Genomic DNA, 15,333 nt, shown 5'->3' with positions numbered 1-15,333 from the left:
GCAATTTAGCAAAAAATTCAGGCTAAAAGTGACCATTGCATAAATCCTTGAGTTATTGCTTCTTTAAGTGCAGATATGAAGTCCATTTCTAAATGAACATCACACACACAGATGCCTAATGTGACACTGCCAGTAACACAATAGACATCTCTTCGTATTACACCAAATTCATCAACAGCTTTTATGCTTGTTCAGCAGTGCCCAACAGCACCAGTATCATGTCAAACTGCAATTAAAACTTTAAAAAAGCATGCCCTAAATGTGACAGAGATCTAAACTGTAAACACATGGTCTGTTATATTACACTAATTAATTGCCACTGACTTTTCAGATTAATTGTTGCAACTCTACCAAACATAGTTAAAGCCTGGAAACTATAAATTAAACACACATTTAAGGCCAGTTTGAAGCACTGACCTGAAACAATGAAATGCTTTTACTCATCCAAAATGGGCAATAGCAAACAGAAGACAAAGTCCTTGGTCAGGTAAGTGGTTCCTGGATGCTCCGTTCTGCTACTCACACCAGACAAGGCACACAACACACTGGACTCGGCATTTCCTTTTGTGCTAGAGCTGCCCTGGAAGATTCAGGTGCTGGTCCCAGCACTGGCACATGTTCAAAGTCAGCACAACCCTGGCAGCAAGCAGGAAAAGAGGGCAGGCCAAGGACAGTGTGTTCCCAAAGGAGTCACCCCACGGCAGGGAGAGGAGGGGAACAACAGCTCTTTGCAGGTGGTGATCTCTGGCATCCACAGAGCTGCAGAACGCAGCACAGGGAATGCCTGGTTCCCTGCCCCAGTGACCAACTCCCATGGAACACCCAGCTTTATTTCTCTTCCACAGGCCAGTCTCTGCACACAGTTACTTGGTTACATTTGTCACAGACAAGCAACCTTCTGCTAGTTTATAAAGAGGTGCACAGTGCTTTCTGTAGAAAAGCATCAGCAAAGCTAAACACTAGTGTTCAGATTACACAAGAAAACACTCCAGAAGTTTATCCTGTCCTTGACCACTCCCTCAGCCTCCCTTCCCCAGCTAAGGGTTAACAAACCCAAGTGTTTGTCACCAAGGATCTGCTGGGCTGGCTCCCTCATCACCAGTTCCTGGTTTTGGTTTTCCAACTAAACAGCCAGAGTAACAGTCACCACTGTAACTGCATTCAGTGAGCTCATGACTTTGCATATGGTAACACAAATACCCCCTCTTAGATAACGTGAGAGCCACAAGAAATACAGTATTTAGTTTAAAAAAGGATTTTTAAGTAACAATTGCCACCATCAGGGACCACCAGTAATTGCAGGAAGAACTTCTCCACGACTTCTGTGCAATGTTATTCACAGTAGAAACATGAATTTCAGCTAGTGCTCTAACGGCTTTAGGGAGTGGATACCACAAAATGTGAGTCACTACAACCTCCTCTCTTACAAAAAGTCTATACCAACATCAAAATCATCTTCCCCAATCATTTCCATATTTCCACGTACCGTGTGGAGAACAAGTGTTTAGGGACGTAGAAGTGAAAACAAAAGGAAGGGCACGGGCCAGGAGTTGTAACTCAGCTGGCGACCCGCAAAACCTGGCAGGAAAGACCTCGCCCCCCTCTTCAGTACACTTGGCTGGAAAGTCTGACCGCCCCTGCCAGCACGTCCCACCAAGGAGATCCTGTTTGCCAAAGGGAAGTACCGGGCCACCGATCGGAGAAGTATGAAAGGCGTCACTCGTGACAGCCTGAGCCTGCCAGCAGGAAGTCTCCAAGGTGGGAGTGATCCCGAACTGCCTTCGGTGGCGTGGCTGGGAGGAGACGCGCTTCCCGAGGAATTCTTCAGGTTGGAAAGAATGAACACAACACAGAATGGCCCTGCAAAACCCCAGTCTGGCCAGCCTGTAGTGACTGCTCTTTGAAAGCACCAGCAGCCAAAACTGTGGGAAGGGTTAAAAACAAAACAACAAAACAAAACAAAAAACGCCACCCATATGTCTTCCTCCTGTAGCCCGTGGAAAAAGTACAGCAGGCCACAATGTTGGCACCTATACTGGAACAGTGGTTCCCACTTCCAGAAATTAGAAGCTTACGAGCCCCAAAATTCATCTTTAAAGCAGATCGAGGACAACACCTCCCGAAGGTCAGGCTGAGACATCACGAACCGATGAACGGTTTCGTAAGACACGTTCTCCACTAATAACTCAGTATTTCCCTTCTGATACATATCTAACTAGCCTGGGAGCAACTGCCCTCATTATGCGCTCAGCTCAGAAACCTGCTGCCTCCATTTCGGACCTGAAACAGGGCTCGCCTGCCTAGAAAGGCCCGTCCTATCACTCCTCCGCTGCACCACCTTTCAGCCCGTCTCAAGAGAACACAAACAGTGTTCCGCAGTGGCCGCGGAGCCCTCGCTCCCGGACCCGCGGGCCGGGCAGAGAGAGGCACACGGGCCGTATCCAGGCGCTGCTTTCCCCGCCCGCGGGCGGAGGAGCCCCTCGGGCCGGCAGCGCCCCGAGCCCGGCTGAAGCCTCCCCCCCGCGCTGCCGGCTGCGGGGAGCGGCGGCCCCGCAGGAGCACGACACGGCTCCGCGGCCGGAGCGGGCACCAACACCGCCCCCGCAAGTGGCACAGCGGGGCCGCCTCGGGCCGGCCGCCCCCTCCCCGCTCCGCCGTGCCCGGCCCGCAGCCCCCTCCCCCCGCCCGTTCGCCCCCGAGGAGTGCACAAAGGGCCGCGGGGAGGGGTCCCCGCCCGCCGGCCCCTCGCTTACCGCCGGCCCAGGGGGTGTTGGTTGCCGTCCGTCGGGGCCCGCAGTACGGAGAGGGGCGGCGGCAGCGGCTCTCCTGGATCCCGGCAGCGCCGCTAGGAGCGGAGCGGGGGCGGCGGCGGAACTGGCCCGGCCCTGCGCATGCTCCGGCGGCGGCGGGGAAGGGGCAGGGGCAGGGGTCGGGGCCCGGGCCCTCACTCTGCTCTAGCCGCGTGTTTCACGTAGAATCCTGCACTCATCAAGGTTGGAAGAGATCTTCAGCATCATCCCGTGCATCGTCTGCCTGGCACTACCGCTGTGACCACTGAACCGCATCACCCAGCGCCAGATCCAGACACCTCTTAACACCTCCAGGGATGGGTTGTCCCTGGACAACCTATTCCTGACCACTCGTACAGTGAAAAAATTTTATAATATCTGATCTGAGTCTTCCGTGTTTCAGTTAAAGGCTGTTTGCTCTGGTCCCCTCACTGCCGGCACGGCAGAAGAGACCGGCCCCCACCTCAGCATCACCTCCAGTCAGTTACTGTGGAGAGTGATGAGATCCCCTCTGATTTCTTTGCTTTTGTAGGGCTTGCGCTCATTAGTGTGACTTTATTGGTTGATAGCTGTTGTCTTCATGAAGAAAACGTACGATTTTCTGCTAATGTTCCAACTTTTATTTTTCCTGCTGTAATAAAGCACTCTCCACTAACTGCCTCATGCCTGCCTTGTTTTCCATTTCTGCTGTGTATGGGCGAGCTGTGACACATCAGAGCCGGTGACCACATCACCTGTCCCATGGTCCAGCACCTGCACCTGTCTGAGCCTTCTTCCACGGGCAGGTGTCAGAAGCAGAGCTTTAATCCTGGAGAGGCTCTCCTAAAGAAACCACGATGTAAAGTGTACCAGCGACAGAGAAACCCCAGAACAAGCTCAGAAAGAAGCTTTCATGAGTCAATTACCATAACTACTCCCCTTTGTCTTATTTAGAGTATGAGCTTCTCTAGCATCCATTTTCGGTCTTTCCTTCTTCATTACAATTCTTTGCCTGTTGTCAAATCTTGTTCCTCATACAGATAATTAAATGTGCTGAGTGTTCTAGAGCTTCTCTTCATCTAAGAAGCCAGAGCATTCAGTAGTGGAGTTGAGCAGTCCTCCAGCACCTAGGAAGGAGGTCAGCTCCCACCTACAGTCTGTTTCTCCTGCCCTCAGCCGGTCCCAGCAGTTGCCAAGCTCTTCTGAGAGAAAGTTTAACTTATTGCCCCAGGAGAAATCCAATCTACCAAAAAACATGGATGCTTTTCTGCTGGTCAATGACCCATACTAACAATAAAAGGCTCTCTCAAGCACAAGCATGAGCCAGAGCAAGGAAGTGCGTGGCTAGAAATGGGAGAAAGAAGGAAGAAGAAGGAGAAATGGAGATGAGAGGGAAGATTGTTTCACTTCATTCTGGCACTAACAGACTGTTTCATCATTTGAGCTGCCTGCACAATCACAACCCTACTTAAGCTAAGCAGAAATGTTGTTGCCAATACATATTTTTCTGTTGATATTGCAGTACGTTTTCCAGTTTGTGATTTTCTCCCGTTGCCATCATCTTTGGCGAGCACCACAGGGACTGGGGTAGCAGCCACAGCAGTGCTGAATACAGAACAGCAACTCTGGCTGCTCAACAGGCTCCAGTTACTATATCCAACAATCAGCCAGACCTGGAACCTTCCTGCATGCCACTACCTGACCCATTGGCTGCTGAGTCATGCAACTACGGGTCATTGAATACATATGAAATTAAATCTTGGGGTTGGGATATAAGTTCACAGAAATCCTGTGTTACGTGATTTCTGGCCCAGGAGGAAGGGAAGGAATCTGACTCTGGTTTAATAATGACAGATGATTACTGCTTTAGAAGTGCTAAATTTTCTATGTAGCCAAAGGAAATTTCAATGTTAAGTGCAGTGAAAGTTTTAAAACTGTACTCAGACAAAGTGTGCCACTCTTCATCCTGAAATTAGCTTGGTGTGGTGAAGCCATGGACCCACCCTGTAGAATGAAGATCATTGTAGTGTTCATGTACCATGGAGATTGCAGGTGTGTGATTGAGAGTTTTCCAATACAATTCTGCTGGGTGCCAGTGTTGGCAACTGGAGGGTGGTGTTTTCTTTTGGTTTGACTTTAAATGCTCCTCTCATTGTGAAGGCATTTCTTCTCTCCAGAAAGCTGTTATTTGCTATTTTCTGCATTACTTCATATCTTTCTGGTCTTTCAAGACAGGCTGCTGTAATCCAGGGAACAGCTTTTTCAGTGAGTACCAGACTTGCACTGTCAATGCAAACTCCCTGATTTTACCCACAAGACTGTAACAGATGTTCATTTTCTTTATGATGATGTCCTAGCCCAAACACTTGGTTCCATATGGTTTATTACTTGTTGAGCATATAGTGTGTGCTCTATTACAGATACATAATCTAAGAGCAAGCAAAGTCCAGGTTACAGGCAATAGCTCTGGCACCACATCCACCTGCAGGACATCCACCTTGGTATCAAAAGTGAATCTTATCATCCTCGTCCCCCAATGTATTGTGAAACATGATTTCAATAAAGATTTTGAACACCTGTATAAGGCTGTTTCTTCTTAATTAAGAACAGCTATTGGAGAGAGAAAGATTGTACTTTTCTACTGAAAAACTTTCTCAAAATTGTTCCTTTGAATATAGGAGTGAAATTGAATGATAATTGTTGAATGATAATTGTTGAAAAATGGGTATGTCTGTGTAACCAGTGCAGTTTGGCATGTCATCCTTCAAACACACAGACCAAAGACAATTCCAGCTACTGGTCTAATCTTGTTTCCTTCCCAGGGAAACCAAATCTTGGAAGGCATGTGCCTCAGTCACTTTGTGACATGAACTGAGCAGCTGGGACAAGGGAGATACTTCTGTGCCCTGGAATTTGGAGGGGAGCAGAAGAAGGGCAAGGCCAGTATCTTTCTAAGAACTCCACTGAGACTGGGGAGCTCTAAGGAGGTGAATTGCCCAAATAAATGGCTCCTGGGGTATGTGAATCTATTGTTTGAAAGAAGTGAAACAAATAGCCAAGTAATTATTCTTTAAATTAGAATACCCATGAGCAAATGTGATAATTTTCCATTGTCAGTGTACTGTTTGTGGGATTTTTGCTGGTCTAGTGCCAACTTTCAAAGAATAATGGAAACCACCAACTGATTCGTATCAGTCTCAGCTGTTGCAAAAATCTTAATAAAACAATACATAATTATTACTGAAAAATTCAAATTTCTCCTTTGAAGCTGAAAGTAAGTTGTACTTTCGTTTGTAAGGAAGCTCTCCACCCATTCCAAAATGAGAATTATTAGTGGTCGCTCAAAACATGCACAAATTGTGCAAGCTAGCAGCCTGTCAGCACTGGAAATGGAAAAATCATATTAAGGTGGTTCCATGCCTGGGGTAGTTATCAGAGAGTTAATGGGTCCTGCTCTAAGCCAGGTGAAAGGATTGTCCAGACATGTTGTTTGTATTTCTAGAACTAACTTAGCCCAAACCAGCCTAATTAACTGTGGGGCTGCTTTGCACTGAGCTGTGCCTCTAGACTTCATGTACAAGAATTTTTGTACTTTCTATATGGAAAGAAGAATTTCAGTATAAACCCCTGTTATGCAGAAGAGATTACATTACAGGAGGTTTGCCCCAGTAAGGTACTTAACATTAGAAAATGCTAGGTCATTTTTCCCTCATTCCCTGTTTTTTTTTTTTTTTTAATCTTTCCTTTAAGGGCCTTATAATATATTACTTTCACCCACAAGGTGGATAGCACTCAGTGAGTGATTTTCCACTGTTCACTTGGCAGTTTCATGCCCAATTTCCTGTCCACTATTCAAACTTCACTCTAAAGATGGAAATACTAATGTTGTCACCATCCTTTCTAAGTAACGCTCTAACATCTGAGTGCTGTGCAAACAGTTGCTCATTTAGTTTCTATCATAATTCCTGGGGTACAGGAATTCAGGCACTCAAGTTGAATAAGCTCATGATACATTATTCTGAGCTCTCAGTTCTACAAACTTAATGCCTCATGTGTGTGGTTATACAGGAGATATTTTGTTAAATCCCACCTTCCTGATTTCACTCATGATTGTGTGTGCCCAACATGTCTGCAGATTAGACCTAGAGCCTCTCTGGAGCAAATAGAAAATGAGCAAAACACAGGAACTTCTTTGTGGAGAGTCTGGAGAGAGGAGTTATTTGTCACTGCAGGAGAGCTCTGGGGCAGCATCCAACTCCTGACAGTCCAGGGTGTTAGCAACAAGATTTTCCTCTGTCCTCCTCCTTCATTAGATATCCTCTAACCTTTGCAACGGATGAAGATGTCCTGCAGACAAGAAGCTCCTTCATGGATGACCCTGAGCCAGTCCTAGGAGACAGGAAAGAGAGCCAAGGAAGGGGTGGATTGGATTTCTACGCAGGCAAGTGGGAGGAGTGACTGTGATTTTCCTGTGCCTAATCCACAAGTGGGATTTTGCTGGAAAGGACTTAAATAACCTGGACAGTTCTTTCCTACCTCTGACATACATGTTTCAGGGTTTAAAAGTCTATATTCTTTGTTTTCATATTGTAAAGACTAGGTAGGCATAGCAGAAATAAGTTGTATATTTTGCAGTAGCCATAACTTTTTCTGTTTAACTGTTTTCCCAGTGATTCAATGTCTTTTCCTTTCTGCTGGTATAGGCAATGTTCCATGGTCTAGATGAAGCATGAAGCAAGACAAAAGGATAGATCCCTCCGTCCTTAGAATCTTAGAATCACAGAAGGCTTGTGTAGGAAAACACCTTAAATATCATGCAATTCCAAACTCCTGCAATAGGCAGGAACACCTTCCACTAGACCAGGTTTCTCAAAGCCTCATCTGACCTGCCCTGGACACAAGCACTTGTGGCAAATACAGCATGAGAAATCATGAACTCTGATGCCTCAGTGGGAGCCTGGCTCTTTGTCTTAAAATGCCACCAAGGATAAATTTGAGCAGACATCTGTCTCTGGGATGGGGTGGTGGGACAGAGGTAGGCAGTCCTTTTGTTCTGCTCTGGCTACTGGGGCCGTAACCTCTGGAAGAAAAGGCAAAGGAGAACAGAGGCCAAGAGCAGCCGCTCCAGCAAGGCTCACTAGTGGCACCTGTTGGAGAATTTTTGTGGTACCTTCGAGGAGAATTAAACACACCCTTGTGCTTAAATATAAAAGAAGTTAATGAACAATGCATTGGGCAGAGTCCCATCACAATATGCAGTTCTACATGGAATCTGCAAAGATGTATCACAAACAGATTCCCAACGTACACAGCACCAAATCCAAGATTATTTGCGTGGGGCACCTCCCGTGGATCCCGCCTTCGCCATACTCAGAGTTTGCCCCGAGCTTGGGTCCCTGAGAACTCTCATTCCAGGATGGCTGCAAGACAAACCTGAGACTGTTTCTTATCTCATCATCAAGGGAAACTTCACTCTCTTGGAAAAAGTCTCTGTTCTATCTCTGGCGTTCCTGCTTCCAGCCAGTTTAACCCCTCCTTGCCCTCCATGGCGGATCATTCCTCAGACACAAATTACCACTGTTGAACAGTTATAATTAGAATTTCCCTTTTATGTCTGTCAGTACTGGAAGTCTCCAGACTGAACCAAAAATTTCGGGGGAGACTGTCATGGAATCTTGAATTGCTGTGAGCAATCAGGAGATAGCTCATCCAAAGGCGTACGTTGGTGTTGGCACAGTGCCCTCACTTTTCTCGGGATCTGTCTTCATGCTGACTCAGCAAGTCAAATGCTTCCTTTAGTTCAGGAGTGTTTTTTGGCAGTCTGCCACTGCATTTCTGACCACACCAAACCTGTTTAATTTATGAGACCAGTCTTGAGCTATGTAACTACTGGAGTTATATAGCTCCAGTATATTTGTCTATTTGTTTAAAAAAGTAATAAATTGTCCCCATTTGTAAACTAACCAGCTGTTTAAATGCTTGTCTTTTGCCTTGTGTTTTTTCTTTATCTTCCTGTTCTCTGCAATATCTACCTATCACCCCTCTTCCATCAGCTTTTTCTTCCTGCTACCCTGTTCTTTTTGTATGTTTCTGTTTTAATTTTTGTCTTTCTACCTGTAGTTTGTCTTTTCAATGGCAAAGCAATGCTGTAAGAGGTAGATCTCAGATCATTGCCTATTTAGGTCAAAATAATATAGAAAACATATAGAAAAAAAGAGGTAAAATGCAATATTGGTAGAGGAAATACCAGTATCTGGTAGTGGAAAATTGTTATTACTTGTTAAACAGCAATACATTTTTTTCCAAATTAGCCATCTGTATTCAGTTGCGATTTGGTTTTCTTAGGCCAGAAGGGTGATTCACATGTAAAACCAGTGGGCTGTGGTTTGGACAGTTTATTTAGTCCCATATTCATATTTTTTTAATCTAATCTGGACAGTTGAACAGCCTTACACTTTGAAATTTGTATCATATTTTGTCTGTTACAACACCATGCCTTATTTTTCCCTTCTTTTGCACAATGAAGACATTGTTCACTGCCAGCTTTCCTTCTCAAAAAAAAAAAAAAAAAACCAAAAACAAACCAAAACAAACAAACAAACAAAAAACCACAAAGAAAATGAGGAAACCTTTGGCTCATAGAAGTATGTTTGTGAAGAGAAATGTATCACAGAAAAGAATTGAAGTGATGACTGGCAGATTTCTTCTGCAGTACGGAAAGGTACTCACTCTTCGATCTTGGCATGTATCACCCAATATTGTATTATAAAACATAGAATGTAGCTATAGGAAAAAAAAACTTTAAGGAAATCTAGTAGTAGAAGAATGTGTATTTTCACTTGGAAGAGTACAATGTGGCTCAATTGCATAACTGTGTGCCCCACACTTGTACTTCTTTGCATTTTGCACAGTCCAGTGAGGCTCACATATCCATATCTATATACAACCATTCTTGGCAAAATTATCCATACCTAGGCATAAATCCACCAGGAATGCTCTTAGAGGATGATTCCTGTGTTCATGTGTAGGTCCAAAAGAAAAGTAATAAGATTCTGAAATCAGAGATAAACTGTTCAGAGAAAGCTGTGCTGATGACCTCCATCATTTTCAGGCTTTGGATCCTTTCCAGATGCACTGTTAATCCAGCTTCTCCATTTCCCCCAATCTTCTGTGGGAAATCTCTTCTACAATCCCAAAATATCCTAATAGCTGCTGAAATCATCATCAAGGGGAAGTTGCTGGTGGTTTCCAACAACTATCATCCTCTGTCTCCCCTTAGACCTGTACTGGCCATAGCCTAGATAAAAACTCCCCTCTGTGACTACAGGTGCCAAGCTGGCTCCATCCAGAATGCCATCTTGCCAGTAAGATGGTGGACCTTCTGATTTCCTTTCACACTGGAGCAATGGATGTTGACCCTGCACAGGTGATATCACTTCAAGAACACAAGGAACACAAAGCTAACCCCACAGCAACCTGATGTGAGGTTTGCCAAAGTGGCCCAAATCCAGACTGCAGGACCAGAGAGATACCAGCACTTGCATAGAGAAGATGGAAATAGCTGTAAACAACAGAGGGGTTCCTAAGATGCCACCCTTCTTACAAAATAGGTACAGGTGCCACTGAATCTCCATGGCTTCTAAATGCAGATGTAGGGTGAATTGTGAGGGGACATGAAGTAAGTGCTACACTTAATGGATGCCTAATTCAGGCAGTGAATCACATAGCCATAGAATAGTTTGGCTTGGAAATTTACATCTAGTACATTAAAGCACATCTAGTTCCAACCCTGAGGCCACGGGCAGGAACACCTTCCACTGGGCTGCTCAGAGTCCCATCCACCCTGGTCTTGAATGCTGCCAGGGATGAAGAGTCCACAGCCTCTTTGGGCACTTTGTTCTTCCTTGTATCTAATCTAAATCTACCTTCTTTCATTTTAAAACTGGTACCGCTGATCTGAGCCCTACATGTTTGTGCAAAAAGTCCCTTTCCATACTTCTTGTAAGTACTGTATATACTGGAGGGCTGATAGCAAAAGAGCTACTAGTAAGCTATAGGGCAGTGCACCTCTTTAAAGGGGGGGGAGGTGGGAAAGAAGGAAGGAAGGGAGGGAGGGAGGGAGGAAGGAAGGAAGGAAGGAAGGAAGGAAGGAAGGAAGGAAGGAAGGAAGGAAGGAAGGAAGGAAGGAAGGAAGGAAGGAAGGAAGGAAGGAAGGGAGAAAGAGAGGAAGGGAGGAAGGGAGGGAGGAAGGAAGGAAGGGAGGGAGGGAGGGAGAAAGAGAGGGAGGGAGGGAGGAAGGGAGGGAGCATCAGCAGAAGAAAAGCAAATAGAAGCAAAGTGAGACAGAAGTTGCTGTTACATTCCCTGCTCCATCTGCTGGACCAGCCCAGAACAGCTTGTAGTGCTCACCCAGACAATCAGAATGCAGCAATCTTCTCCTGGCTTGTTACCTAACTACCTTTCTTCAGATAATTATTTGCTAGCAGTGAGCTGCATAATTTTTGTAATCACATCTGAGATTTGATTTATCTGTTAAGTGTTTTTATGTTTAGGTGTAACAGAATTATATAGAAGCTTCTGTTTTGTTATGAAATGATACAATGCAGCTCAACTCCAGAGTTTAAAAAAAGAAAAAATTGCTTTAAGAAGATGCAATTCACTGCACTGGATGAGTGGTAATAACTCCTCTTGATTTATTTTACAGCCATTTCCTTTTCCTGCTTGGGTTCCCACATCAGTTCTCTTTTGTCTCCACTTTTGTAATTGCTCTCTTTACAGTTTGTCTTCTGCAATACTTAGAAAAAGGTAACTTTCATAAATCATAATTTTCCCATTTTTTACTCTAGTCATAAGTTTAATAGTTCAGTTTTAAGGAAACTGGTCATGACAGAATGAAACATATAATTAAAATATTTTCATTCAAGTAAAGGATGGTATTTCTGACTGAGATTTATTTTCTGATGCTTGATATTAAAGGGAAGAGTGTGGCATTGTAAATCCCAGGTCTGATAGGAAGGTTACCAAATTTTTCAACTGACATTCCTAGAGAAGAAAATCCCAGAGAGAAAATGAACCGATATGGTGCAAGTAAATCAAGTCCATTATCTGATATATAAGCACATTCAGAGGATACTCTGAGATAAATATGGAAATATTAACTAGATCATTAGAGGAAATATCTGTCCCTACTGTTATTTAAATGCTATGAGGCAATTGTCCTGAAACAGGATGCGAATAAACCCAGTTCCCAAGCCTGTCTAATTTTATAGCCCATCAGTATTGGTTATCCTAATGTAAATACAAGGCATTGTCTGTGTAGAGTGCTTCATCATGAAAAAATGACAGGGTCAAATATATCACAATGATATCAGATTACAAAAGGGTTGTACCTCTACAATCCGCATACGATCTACAGAAAAAAAAATGGTGGTTTATTTTTAAATATTTTTAATTTTCTTTTTTTTAAGAAAATATGATCATGGTGTTTTCCTGAAGTCAGATGACTCACAAATTCTGCAGAAGGCAGAGTATAATATAGGTAAAGTCTGCCCTCTTAGCAACCATTACAGCTGTTAAAATAGACCTGTGGAGTGATACTGTAGTAGCATGAATTTATTTTAGATCATGTAGATCATTAAATAATTGAACTATGACATTATTCTTTACAGCATTTTTAATATAATTTCGCTCATATTCTTTTAGATAGCCTATTACAATTGAGGTACACAAGATTTCCATTGACCCAGGAAAACTAGAGAAAAGGTAGGGATCTGTTGGAATTATATCTGGATTTGCAGTCTCTCTGGGGAAGATACTACATTTCTGGCATGATCACTTGGTAACAGCAGCTGGTTTGTGAAGGCAGGCTGGGCAATGTTGTGCCATGGTGTGTCAGGTCTGTTGTTGAGAGGGGACACGGCAGCCAGTGTTCTCTTCCCTGTGCCTGGAGCATTGCTGATGCCTTTCCCTTTGCAGACATATGATGGCTGTGCCAAGTCAACACTGTTGCTGCACAAGGACCTTCAATTTCTGGACTGTCCTCAAAATACAGGATCCTGTGTGCTGACAGATATCATTCCTCTCCAAAAATAGATGATTCTTGTGGCTGGTGAGGAGTAAAACCTTATTTATTGTTCTGTTTAATGTTTTCAGTGATCCCAAAAGAGCCAGGTTTTCAGCTTGGACCCCAGAAACCTCAGTGATCTTACCCAGCATATCTCCATATCTTCATTCAAGTGATATTTGATGTAAATACAAAGGAAAATACATAGGCACATGGAAGAAATACCATTTTTCTTGTATAGAAGCAAGAAAAAAATATTGACTCGAGGAGTTCAGTGGTTGCTGTAGAACACCACACATAAGTGCCATGCAAGAAGGTTTACCAGTAGGTGGTGACATATAATTATTTATTAGCTATCTTCTGGCTGCAAAGGTTCTGAGCTACAAGCAGCTTCACTGTGCAACTTCTTGTTTAAGCTTTCCTTTTGTATTGCTCCAGCTTTCTCAGATGTCTTTTACAAGTTCACACCTTCAGAAATGTTTCATAGCTGCAATTGCATCTTCTGGCTGTAGCATGTCTTCCTGTTCCTGTTCTGTCAACTGCAGGGCTGCCTTTCCACTTCTTGGTTTGTGTGGTCTCAGGGGTTTTGTCTATTGATGAAAGAAAATAACCCAGATCTCACAACACATGCATAAGAAAAAAAAGTCAATCCTTTCTTTATAGTGTGAACCTCTTATTTACTTCCTATGAATAAACAAGTTTTAGGGTTAGCTGTGTGGAAATCTGCTATTTACTGCCAAATGCAATCAGCAGCCTCCCCTAAGTCCATCACATCCTTCTGTGCATCAGTGCTCCCAAGTTATGAAGTCATCAGTAACCATGGAAAAAATTACTCCCCTCAGCTTGGTCTATCTATTATTTTCTATTAATTGAAATACCATGTGTGGGCTGTGACTAATGAAAGCCATATAGCTAAAGTGTATGAGATGAAGCTCAGGTTTAGATAGTGAGCAGTTTTGGAGCAGCAGGAAGAAACAAGCCTTAAGGCTTCTCTTAGGCTTCAGGAATCACCACAGAAGTGAGCTGGGCCTATTTGTTTTATGGGAAGGGTATTGGTTCCATGGAGGCCACAGCCCAACTTACTTCATGGGCTGGAGCAGAGGTGATAGATTAGAGTGTCCTTGGCAGCCTCTGCCCACAGCCAGTGGGTGTATCTGGGGGAAAAGTGTCTTGGTGGCCTTTGGGGGAAAGTGGTGCAATGTAACCATGCATCAGTCTGGACTCAATTCCTGGTCCTGAAGTCACGAGCAGACTTTGTGAGGACATGGCTGCCAGGCTGGGCTGGAAGCAGCGCTAAATGTACTGTACTGGGTAAAATGTCAGCACACGCTCTTGCCTGCATCCATGTGCTCTTGAGCTGCTCTTTCTGAACTGATTCTAGCTCAGTGTTCATTAACCAAAAGGTCCTATTAGAGTTCTTAAAAGGTTTTGCATTTTCTAACTACTACTATTTGATGCGTTGCCAAGTTCTTGATGAACACCCATGTTCAAACCTGCAGTGGCAAAGGCTTATACATTCAAACATATGCAGTGCTTTATTCCTGATGCTGTCACTGGCCTGAGTTGAGTCTTGAGCCCAAGTTGTGTCAGTTTTTCACATTAATATTCTTCTTACCATTTACACAAGGGGCTTTCTTCATGGAGCCAGGTCAGTATGTTTTTTCTGACTGCACCCATATTTCTTGTGGGTCACCCTCTTGGGCTGGGGCAAGACAGCCAAGCTCATACACAGCAAACAAATGCAGAGAACATGCTATCTCTCAATCAGTGGACCACATGGGGCTTTTAATCCCTGCTGTACAGACTGCTGGCAACTGCCTGAGCTCTGTCTGTGGGAAATAGTTTGAAGAACACAAAAATACCACACCCAGAACATCAGGGGACTCTACTGGTGCTGCTGAAAAAATCAGGAAAGCCTGATGCCCACTAATATAAATGGAAGGAGATTCACATTTATCGTCTGCTAAATTTGGTGGAGTATTTGTGGCAGATGACTCCTGCTTGCCTTTATCACAAGGACATAAGTCACAGGCTACAGCCTGTTGTAATACAGGCTGCCTTTGGGACTGTAGATTCACCTATTTAAGACTTTCCTGAGAGAAAAAGCAATTTTTTCTGGTAAGTTGCCAAGCAGCTCCTACACCTGGTTATACTTTTAGAACTATTATATACGTACAAAGAAGAAAGTGAAAGGAGGTGGGCAGCTTTAGAGAAGTTACTGCTGCTGTTTGCTGGCAGCAGGATGCCATTTATAAATGATGTTACCATCACATTGCAGCACAACAACCCAAAGCACGGAGGGAAAAGGCAAGTGTGACTGGCAGCTGTACCTAGTGCAACACATGATATGGTGAGGGGACACAGGAAACTGTTGCTGGTTAAATGCTATTCCTGTTGTTGGACACAAAACTGATGGTAACTTCTGACTTTCTTTTTCTGTGTTGTTTGGACAACACATGCAAAAAGAATTAGACACCAATATAATAAAATTATTATTCTTGT

Source organism: Cinclus cinclus, chromosome 1 (assembly GCF_963662255.1).
Source record: "Cinclus cinclus chromosome 1, bCinCin1.1, whole genome shotgun sequence".
In the NCBI taxonomy this organism is placed as follows: domain Eukaryota; kingdom Metazoa; phylum Chordata; class Aves; order Passeriformes; family Cinclidae; genus Cinclus; species Cinclus cinclus.
This window is presented reverse-complemented; position numbering follows the sequence as displayed.